The sequence below is a fragment of the Taudactylus pleione genome, unplaced genomic scaffold (assembly GCF_031769625.1).
Source record: "Taudactylus pleione unplaced genomic scaffold, aTauple2 ptg000305l, whole genome shotgun sequence".
Classification (NCBI taxonomy): Eukaryota; Metazoa; Chordata; class Amphibia; order Anura; family Myobatrachidae; genus Taudactylus; species Taudactylus pleione.
This window is the reverse complement of record NW_028284706.1, coordinates 7,276,047-7,288,109: the sequence shown is the minus strand read 5'-3', so window position 1 is coordinate 7,288,109 and position 12,063 is coordinate 7,276,047.

Sequence of the window (12,063 nt, the reverse complement as noted above, 5' to 3'; positions counted from 1 at the left end):
TTTCGGGTAAATTACTGGGAAAGACGCCAGCAACAAAATTCTTTGGTCCATGCTAAGACTGATATGGTGGTTTCAACTAAAGGAGAGAGGGTCTCATTCAGACCCGGTCGCAAGCGCAGATGCGCTCGCAACCGGATCGATGGTTAGCCCTGCGCACGCGCAGCAGCCGCACTGCGTGTGCGCAAGCCCTGGAGCGAGAGAGAAACTCTCTCGCTCCGGAGCTCTCTACAAAAGTGGCGGCTGTCGATGTTGATCAATAGCTCGCCCCGTTTTGTAGGCGGGCCAGGGGGGGGTGGTTTCAAAAACGTTTTGTGGACGGCTGCACTGACATCATCAGTGATGTCAGTGGGGAGTTTCCTGCTCGATCAGAGCAGGAAGCTCCCTGGGGCTTGCGGTTGCCGAGACCCAACCTTAGGGTCTCGTCAGAAGCCCTGATGGTCTTAACCATTGTGACCATCAACCTGGTTGGTCAAGAAGCTGTGGGTGGTAACCAGGAGGCCGCACTAAAAAAAAGGAAGCGGCCGCCCTCATTCAGAGAGAGCGATCGCTTCTTGCGACCGCCTCTGAATGAGGGCCAGAGTTGTTCACACTTAAAGCAATCAGTCTGGGACCTATTCCATTTTGACATTTTGCAAGAATCTGAATTAGCGCGCTATTTGTTTGATATAGATAGATGATAGATAGATAGCATCATCACCTCTAAATAACTAATTACTATATGTGCAACCAACATAAATGTCAGTGTGCATGATATTGAAGTAATGCTGCCCATCCACTTAACGATGCGGGGGACGATGGCACGGTTACGATGCCGTCATCTCCCGTGGGCTGAACTGCATATACTGAATGTTCAGACGTTCAGTGTATGCAGATCAATCATCCCCGAACATGGCAACCTGACGGTGGTCGTCAGGTTGACCGTCATGTTCGGGCGATGATTGATATTAAAAACGACCAGTGGGCGCGCGCATCGCTGGTCGGTTTTCACCTTTTACTGCCCGATTTGCGGGCCGATTACCAAGCAATGGAGCGATAACGAGCGATAACCATCGTTATCGCTCCATCGCTAGGTTTAATCGCCTAGTGGATGGGCAGCTTTACACAAACACAATGGACACCATATATATATATATATATATATATATATGTTCATACATACATGCACAGTATATATATATATATATATATATATATATATACAGTATACACACACACACATATATATATATATATATATATATATAAACAGTGTGTGTGTGTGTCTATATATATATACACAGTATATATTTGTCATGTCATGTGGACATGTTGTGACTTACACTGTGTCACTGCCTGTCCAGTCGCTGCCGCTCTCTCCTGTCCTCTCTCCAGTCCTGGAATAGTCCTGCCACTTCTCCCCTTCCCGGCTCCTGCTGCTAAGGACTGATGGTGGCTGTTGGAGGTGGAGCCGTGAGGTGTACCTCACGTGCTCTGCAATGCCCCATGGGAGGAGGTGCTGCTGCTCGGCATGCACGGCAGCCCTCCCTCGGCCATTTCACTACTGAATGAGCTTCTGCACATGCGCAGAAGCTCATTCACGACCGCTACCCGTTTGGAGCTAAGCTCTGATCGCGGTAGCGCCCATTAGAGAGGCCGGCCTGCAGGGGGGGAGAGGGGACCGGCCCAGCGGGAACTTTCCCGCAGTCCCGTTTGCCCAATCCGCCCCTGCATGTAATAGAGTGTATCCTGTTCTTCTATACTACCATACAGTTCTTAAAATGCCACTCACCTTCAAGTGTTCTAGTTTTGGGCAGTTTTCAGCCATAGTCAGAAAGTCCACCAGTGCCTCTACCTAGGTTTAATTTTTCCTACCTTTATTCCTGTGAGTTCGATTATCAGTACAACCTGGGGGTAAATTTCCTAATGTTCGATTTGGTATTCGATTTTATGAATCAATAAAATCGACTGAAATCAAATTCAAATCAAACTGCAAAATCCCTTAACAAATTTCTCATTTACTCATATTCGCTTTTGCATTTGCTTTTCAACTCTAATTCGATTTTGGATCAGTTTATGAAATCCCTTCCAAAATCGCACCTCAAATTCCCATTAAAATCGAATGCAAAATCAAACTCAACTTCCTCATTAATTCGTATTGGGCCAAATGTATCACTTGCTCACTAATTAACAGCACTTTTAAGCACTTGTGCACACTCTAGAAAAGTGAAAGTGATTTATAATTTATTCATAAATATAATATGCTCATCTTAATATATATATATATATATATATATATATATACATTCACACACATTTATGTGGAGATTAAATATATATATATATATATATATATATACAAAATGGGTGGCACTCCCATATAAAAATAGATAGTCTCAGGTGCCTTCCAAAGATATCCAGATAAGACATCAAATATATAACTCCAGTTATGGCGGCACTCCGGTTATAAAATACACGTAGTCACAATTATCCAATATCAACGTTTTGATGCTATTTTAATGCACCATCATCAGGACATAAACAAACATTAAACACAGTACATACCTTAATACCGTCACCAACACCACGTGCAATCCTCCGGCTTCCGGAACCAGGTATGTCACGCCCACCGATGACGTCAACACCCCCTGTCCGTTGCCATGGCTACCATAAAAACATAGCAACACATGGTGTCATTGGAGACCAAAGTAATGCAATACCAATCACCAACTACCATATCAAAGCTGGCTACATTATACCTACACATAGTAACTAATATCAAAAAATATAAATACATATAAAACATCACTTATTGCAGAAAATATAATAGGTTAATCACAGTATCCCAATATATAGACTTGATCACAAGGTCCCCCAACATATACTCCAACTCCAAGATATACATTATAATTAACTATTACTATGCATGTATTAACTGTCCCTTATATAATCAATCTAAGTACATCATACGAACATGTACATTTTTTTGCAACAGAATTCTGATTTTCCCATCAACTGGTCCCATCAAACAATAAGAGATTATAAGAAATGTAAGCCTAGCCCATCATTAAGCTCCCTGGGAACAAGGGTCCCCAATCTATGGATCCATCTCGACTCACACTGTAATAGCTATCTTGAACGGTCCCCTCCCCTAATTGAGGGAGGTATATGGTCAATGATCATATATCTCAATACCGTCAGATTGTGACCAGCCTGTGCAAAATGACGTGCCACAGGCTGGTCACTCTGACCCGATAGAATAGCCGATCTAATCGCTGAGCGATGGAGTGCCATTTGCTCACGAAGCGTCCTGTCGGTCTTACCTATATAATATAGGTCACAGGGGCATTTAATCAAATACACTATATATCTAGTTGTACAGTATAATCTATGCCTGATATAATACCTCCTCATATAATACCTCACTTGTAACAACCATTCTTCGAAAGAATGGTTGTTACAAGTGCTTGAATTGCACTACGTGTTACTACCTTATTACAGGTGATAGCTTCTGCCACCCTTTTAGTGGCAGGAGGCATTATATTTTTATATTTGCTGCACTAAGTGATGTTTTATATGTATTTATATTTTTTGATATTAGTCACGATGTGCAGGTATAATGTAACCAGCTTTAATATGGTAGTTGGTGATTGGTATTGCATTACTTTGGTCTCCAATGACACCATGTGTTGCTATGTTTTTATGGTAGCCACGGCAACGGACGGGGGGGTGTTGACGTCATCGGTGGGCGCGACATACCTGGTTCCGGAAGCCGGAGGATTGCACGCGTTGTTGGTGATGGTATAAAGGTATGTACTGTGTTTAATGCTTGTTTATGTCCTGATGATGGTGCATTAAAATAGCATCGAAACGTTTATATATACCATGTGACTGCGTGTATTTTATAACGGGAGTGCCGCCATGACTGGAGTTATATGTATATATATATATATATATATATATATATTTCTATATATATATATTTATTAGGGGTGTGCACCGGCCACTTTTTGTGTTTTGGTTTTGGATCTGGATCATTCTTCGTGTTTTGGATCTGGATTGGTTTTGCCACAACCACCCTTCCGGGTATTCTGGTTTGAGTTTTGTGTTTTGGATCTGTATTTTTTTGGAAAAAAGCATAAAAACTGCTAAAATCACACCATTTTTTTTGTTCCTACGCTATTATTAACCTCAATAGCATTAATTTCCACTCATTTCCAGTCTATTCTGAACACCTCATACCTCATAATATTTTTTTTAGGTCAAAAGGTTGCACCAAGGTAGCTGGATGACTATGCTAAGCGACACAAGTGGCGGCACAAACACGTGGCCCATCTAGGAGTGGCACTGCAGTGGCAGATAGGATGGAAAAACTAGGCCCCAAAGAGTACATAATGCAAAGAAAAAAAAAGAGGTGCAAGATGGAATTGGCCTTGGGCCCACCCACCCTTATGTTAAATAAACAGGACATGCACACTTTAACAAACCAATAATTTCAGTGCCAGGGTCTGCCACATCACTGTGGCTGAAATGATTGGTTCATTTGGGCCCCCACAAAACAAGCTGGCTATTAATCTGTCCCTACACAAACTGGCTCTACAGAGGCAAGATGTCATCCTCATCCTCCTCATCCACCGATTCCTCACCCTCTTCAGTGTTGTCCTCATCCTCACAGAGTATTAATTCGTTCCCACTGGAATCCACCACTACAGGTCCCTCTGTACTTTCTGGAGGCTGGTCTTCCTGGAAGAATTGATAATTAATTTTGATGAAAAACTTCTTCTCCACATTTTGTGGAAGCAACCTCCTATGCCTTTCGCTGACAAGGTTCCCGGCTGCACTAAAAACTCTTTGGGAGTACACGCTAGAGGGGGAGCAACTTAGGTAAATTAGAGCCAGTTTGTACAGGGACCTCCAAATTGCCTCTTTTTCCTGCCAGTACAGGTACCGACTGTCTGACATGCCTACTTGGATGCTGTCACCGATATAATCCTCCACCATTCTGTCAATGGTGACAGTATCATATGCAGTGACAGTAGACATGTCAGAAATTGTTGCCAGGTCCTTCAGTCCAGACGAGATGTCCAAACTTGGTCCTGCCTGCCCTGCATCACTGCCAGCGGGTTGCTTAGGATACCTAAATTGTTTCCTGGCAGCCCCCATTGCGGCAGAAAATGAAGAAGGAGCTGATGACATGTCACGTTCTGCTTCAGCTGACAGTGTTTTTACCAGCAGATCTTTGCACCTCTGCAGGCTTGTCTGCCGGAAAGAGAGACAGCACATAGGCTTTAAACCTAGGATCGAGCACGTTGGCCAAAATGTAGTGGTCTGATTTCAACAGATTGACCACCCTCGAATCCTGGCAAAGCGAATGAAGGGCTTCATCCACAAGTCCCACATACCAAGCGGAATCGCTCCATTTTTAGATCCTCCTTCACTTTCTCCAGCTGCTTCTGCAAAAGCCTGATGAGGGGAATGACCTGACTCAAGCTGGCAGTGTCTGAACTGACTTCACGTGTGGCAAGTTTGAAGGGCTGGAAAATCTTGCACAACACGAAAATCATCCTCCACTGCACTTGAGTCAGGTGCATACCCCTTCCTTTGCCTATATCATAGGTGGATGTATAGACTTGAATGGCCTTTTGCTGCTCCTCCATCCTCTGAAGCATATAGAGGGTAGAGTTCCACCATATCACAACCTCTTGCTTGAGGTGATGGCTGGGCAGGTTCAAGAGTATTTGCTGGCACTCCAGTCTTCAGCACGCAGTTGCTCAATGGCGAAAGTGGGCAGACATTTTTCGGGATGGTATACCCAAAGTGTCTCCTGCATGCCCTTGTCATTTTTCAGAAAATTCTGCACCACCAGATTTATTGTGTGAGCAAAACATGGGACGTGCTGGAATTTGCCTGGATGTAATGCCCGCACAATATTGATGGCATTGTCAGAAATCACAAATTCCCATGAGAGTCTAAGTGGGGTAAGCCATTGGGCAATGATTTCCCTCAGTTTCTCTAAGAGGTTGTCGGTGGTGTGCCTGTTACTGAAACCGGTGATACACAGAGTAGCCTGCCTTGGAACGAGCTGGCGTTTCTAAGATGCTGCTACTGGTGATGCTGCATAAGGCGATACATCTACCCAGTGGGTTGTCACAGTCATATAGTCCATAGTCTGCCCTGTTCCACTTGTCCACTTGTCCATGTTTAAGTGGACATTTGGTACAACTGCATTTTTTTGGACACTGAGGACACTTTTTCTGACGTCTCTGTACAATCTCGGTATCGCCTGCCCAGTGAAGTGGAATGTAGATGGGATTTGGTACCGGGGACACACTACCTCCATCAATTGTCTAAATCCCACTGCACTAATGGCGGATACCAGACACACGTCTAACACCAACATAGCTGTCAAGGCCTCAGTTATCCACTTCGCAACAGGATGACTGCTGTCGTACTTCATCCTCCTCGCTAAGGACTGTTGGAGGGTCAATTGCTTAGTAAAATAACTAGTGGTGTTCCAACTTCCTCTCTAGGATGATGAATGACTCCCAGCAGCAATAGCAGCAGCGGCAGAAATAGGTGTAGCAATGCAGAATCCTCTGGAGGAATTCTGGACAGTAGAGTCAGTCATGCCAGTGACATGGCCTGCAGGACTACTTCTGATCCTGACTGAGGAGGAAATTGATGAGGAGGGAGTTGATGGTATAGTTTGCAGGTACTTGGATACAACAGGACAAAGGGATTTAGGTGTCCCTGGACTGCTTACGGTCTTAGCCACAGTTTATGAACTTGACAGTAACTTTTTATGAACGTGCTGCAGGTGACGTATAAGGGAGGATGATCCTAGGTGGTTAACATCTCTACCCCTACTTATTCCACCTTTACATATTTTACATATAGCAAGACAGTTGTCCAGATTTGGATAGAAATATTGCCAGACCAAAGAGGTGGAATGTTTGGTCTTCTGCCCATGCATGACCGTGATGGGCTTTTTCATTCAACGGACAACAGCTGTCTCCCCCGGAGCCTGATTTAACCAAACCACATCACCATCAGAAACTTCCTCGTCAACTTCCTCCTCAGCGCCAGCTGCACCAATATCCTCATCCTGTTGTACTTCAACAGTGACATCTTCAATTTGCATATCAGCTAGTGGACTGTGGGTGCTCCTTTCAGCACTTGCAGAGGGCGTGCAAATGGTGGAAAGAGCCACTTCTTCCCGTCCAGTGCTGGGAAGGTCAGGCATCGCAACCGCCACCACACTTGGACTCTCCTTGGGGATTTGTGATATCTTCTTAGAAAGCACAGTTCTTTGCTGTGCTTTTGCCAGCTTAACTAGTTTGATTTTTGTAGCAGGAGGAGGGCTTCCATCATCATGTGAAGCTGAACCACTAGTAATGAACATAGGGAAGGACCATAGCCGTTCCTTGCCACTCCGTGTCGTAAATGGCATATTGGTAATTTTACGTTTCTCCTCAGACGATTTAAATTTATTTTTAAGGTCATTTTACTGAACTTTGGCTTTTTGGATTTTATATGCCCTCTACTATGACATTGGGCATCGGCCTTGGCAGACAATTTAATTTAGTTAATGGCATTTCATCGCTTATGTCATGACTAGTGGCAGCAGCTTCAGCACTAGGAGGAACTGGTTCTTGATCTTTCCCTATTTTATCCTCCAATGTTTTGTCCTCCATTATTTTTATGGTGTTAATCACCCCTGTAAAAATATTTTTTTTTCAGGGCAGCAGCCCTCCTTGACAGACAGCAGCACAGGACCCCTGCGCAGCTATACTGATGACAGTGACAGGTGTTTTTTTAAGACAGTGACAGCGACACCAATGACAGTGACAGTGACAGCCACACCAATGACAGTGACAGCTACACCAATGACAGTGACAGCTACACCGATGACAATTACATTTGTTTTTCCTTATGACAGTGACAGCTACACCAATGACAGTGACAGTGATAGCTACACCGATGACAGTGACAGGTGTTTTTTTATGACAGTGACAGCTACACCAAAGACAGTGACAGGTGTTTTTTTTATGAAAGTGACAGCGACAGCTACACCGATGACAGTGACAGGTGTTTCTTATGACAGTGACAGCGACACCAATTACAGTGACAGGTGTTTTTTTTTTTGACAGTGACAGCTACACCGATGACAGTGACAGTGACAGCTACACTGATGACAGTGACAGGTGTTTTTTTATGACAGTGACAGCTACACTGATGACAGTGACAGGTGTTTTTTTATGACAGTGACAGCTACACTGATGACAGTGACAGGTGTTTTTTTATGAAAGTGACAGCGACAGCTACACCGATGACAGTGACAGCTACACCGATGACAGTGACAGGTGTTTTTTTATGATAGTGACAGCGATGACAGTGACAGGTGTTTATTTATGATAGTGAAAGCGACAGCTACACCGATGACAGTGACAGATGTTTTTTTTATGACAGTGATGGCGACAGCTATGTAGATGACAGTGACAGCGACAGCTATGCTGATGACACTGACAGCGATAGCTACACCGATGACAGTGATTGTGACAGCTACACCGATGACAGTGACAGATGTTTTTTTTATGACAGTGATGGCGACAGCTATGTAGATGACAGTGACAGCGATAGCTACACCGATGACAGTGATTGTGACAGCTACACCGATGACAGTGACAGGTGTTTTGTTTATGACAGTAACAGTGATAGCTACACCAATAACAGTGACAGGTGTTTTTTATGAAAGTGACAGCAACAGCTACACCGATGACAGGTACAGTGACAGCGACAACAATGACAGTGACATGTGTTTTTTTTATGATAGTGACAGTGACAGCTACACCGATGACAGTGACAGCTACATCGATGACAGTGACATCGACAGCTATGCTGATGACAGTGACAGGTGTCACTACACCGATGACAGTAACAGGAGTTATTTTTTGACAGTGACAGCGACAGCTACACCAATGACAGTGACAGGTGGTTTTTTTATGACAGCGAGAGCTAGGCCATTGACAGTGACAGCAACAGCTACGCTGATGACAGTGACAGCATACCAGACATAGGTGCTGGGCCGATGTTAAGTTTCTTAGTGGGTGCCCAGCATGTAGAGATCCGGTCAGCGTGAGAGCAAACTGCTGATGCTTTCAAGATGATCCTTGCCAATAAGGTGCAATATAGGATAAATAAAGAGTCCACAGTGTTCATAGATAGGGACAGCGACACATTTCGTCTACACTGTAGACTTTTATAAGCGAAATGTCCCTTTGTTTACCAAATTCTTTTAAATAGCATAGACAATTTTCTTATTGGCTGGCCTCAGGGAGACTAATAGTTAGTCAATGGTAATACCTATAGCTCATTATTTAATTATAGTCTAGAGATAGTCCTTAACAAACTGAGATACATATAACAAAAAACACATCATTTATACACAGCACAAATGTTATATATAAAAAAGAACATACATTTAGTATACATAATAATATCAGTAATCAGCCTCTATAAAATCTATTAAAAAATAATATTTATACACAATCCATTCATTAATTTATTCATTCAATTTATATAGAACATATCTGACCATCAGTATTTTTCTTAAAGATGCATAAGCAATTAGCCAAGCATCTGTACGCATCTCCCCATGGCAGAGCTAACCTGATTCATATAAGTATGTGTTCGACATCTATACATATGTTCAACATGTTTTATAACAACTGGTTGAGGATAATAATATATTTTTAGTAGAGATGAGAACAAAATATAGGAAAATATCACAAAGTTATGGGTATTGCAATATATTATAGTGAAGTTTTGTTTAAGAACTATCAAAAAATTATTTCACATATGATAAGGTATGCCATAAGATAAATAATGTATATTTATGACAACATAGAGTTTATATTTTATAATGTGGATTTTATTGAATTATCTTTTAGCAATATAGGTTGTCATGGGTATACAAATATATCAATATTATAACACATTTTTGCACAATTATATTCAGTATATAATGTTTTAATATATTAGGTCTTACCTAAACAGGATGGTCTCACTCATATTAATATATGCTCCTGAGATTTTTATTACATTTTTGTTTTCATCCACAAGATGGTGATATTCACTGTTGTAAAATTGTTTGCACATTTAGTTTTTTTACATATCTTGTTTATTTATTTGCTTGTGATTAGCACAGGTATTAGGTGGTTGTACTTATGAATTGTTTTAATTCGCTTTAATATATGTATGCACTTTTCTGTTTTGTTTGTAGTGTCCCCCAGGCAACCAGCCGGGTGCCGAGTGATGTCACTTCCGGGTCTCGGATGCCGCGACCGGAAGTGTGCAGTCAGAACGCTGGTGGAATTCAGGGGGTGACAACACGATGGGCACTGTGAAGTAAGGTATTTAAAGACACTGTTTATTTGTATTTGATATTATGTGTGTTCCTGAGGAAGGGGTCACAGAACCCCAAAACGTAGAATAAAGACACCTGTTTTCACCTTTGTTGGAGACTCCGGAGTGCCGCTTATGTGTTGCTGTTTACATATGTGGCTCTGTATAAAATAGCTTTATAGTCTATCGATTCAATCACCACCATAGGCTGATACAGTCATCAGTACCAACCCTGAACTGCAGCTATGGTGTCAGAGACAGAACCCCTGTCCATAACAGCACCATGATGGTAACCATAGAAACAGCCATAAATGAAAATTAAAAATAAAGGTTGAAAAAAATAAATAAGTACAAGTAAAAGTCCAAGACCAAATGTTTCCAGAGGGGGAACAGAGTCATCTGCACCTATCCCTGTCCCGTTTGGTTATTTCAACCACTTCTACCCCATTAAGGAAATTGGGATCATTATTATGGTTGTCAGTAAAGTGTCTAGAGACAGTATGATAAACATTTGCTCTATGCACATTTAGTCTGTGCTCCCAAAATATTTTTTTAAAGGAATGGGTGGTCCCACCCACGTATTGAATCCCACATGGGCAGCATAATACATAAACTACATATATAGATTCACAATTTATAAATTGTTTTATCTCATAAGAGGTACCTGTAGAGAAAGATGTAACTTTTTTTTAGTTCTATTCTTTATATATCCACATGTAAGACATTGTATGGTTACAACGATAATAGCCCAGGGGCTTATCTGGCAACCATGTCTTCTTCTGTATTGTATCTCCTTTTGTCATCCTCAAAGTACTTGGTGCAAACAAGTTTTTAAGATCTGTAATTCTTCTAAATATTATTCAGGTGTAGATTCCAAAAATTTAAAAAGATTGTATCCTGTTTTAATACAATATTATTCTTCTTAACTATTGATTTGATTTTCCTAGATCTATTGTTAAATTGGGTGACAAATGCAAGTACAATCCGTTTTTCATTTCCACATGGTGCCTTTTTGATAGAATGAACCTTAGACCCCTGGCCTAGATGTTGAGTTGTGTCTTAATTTAAGAGGATAATTTTTCTCTATGAACCTTTAATGCATCATATCAGCATGATAATCAAAATCTTCATCACTCACACAATTCCATCTTATACTTCCCATTTGACTTTTGAGGATGTTTTTAAACCCATGGAAAGTGATGCCCACTGGAAAAATTTAAATAAGAGCTATAGTCCACTGATTTAACATAAGTGGTAGAAATAATGGAAATGCCACTTATGAAGAGAGGGTAGCATCCAGTAAATTAATTCTTGTGGTGTTAAGCTGTGCAGAGAAAGTCACATTCATATTATTTGTGTTCAAATTCCTTAATATCCTAGGGGTAGAAGTGGTTGAAATTACTAAAAGGGATGGGGATAGGTTCAGCTAACTCTGTTCCTCAGAGTCTAAGTGGATATTCTGCCTTCAAACACTGTGTCCAGATTGACTCAACAAAGCTCTTGAATTTATACATTAATATTTAAACAAAAATGTTGGGAGCCATATGTGCTGCCCCTAACTGCTGCTCCAGGGGATGTACAGTACATGTACTGTCCAGACAGTGTGCCCACTGGATTCGCACTCTGTGGCAGTAGCTGCTATCCATGAATGCCTGACATATTCATCTTTTCTAATACTGTCAA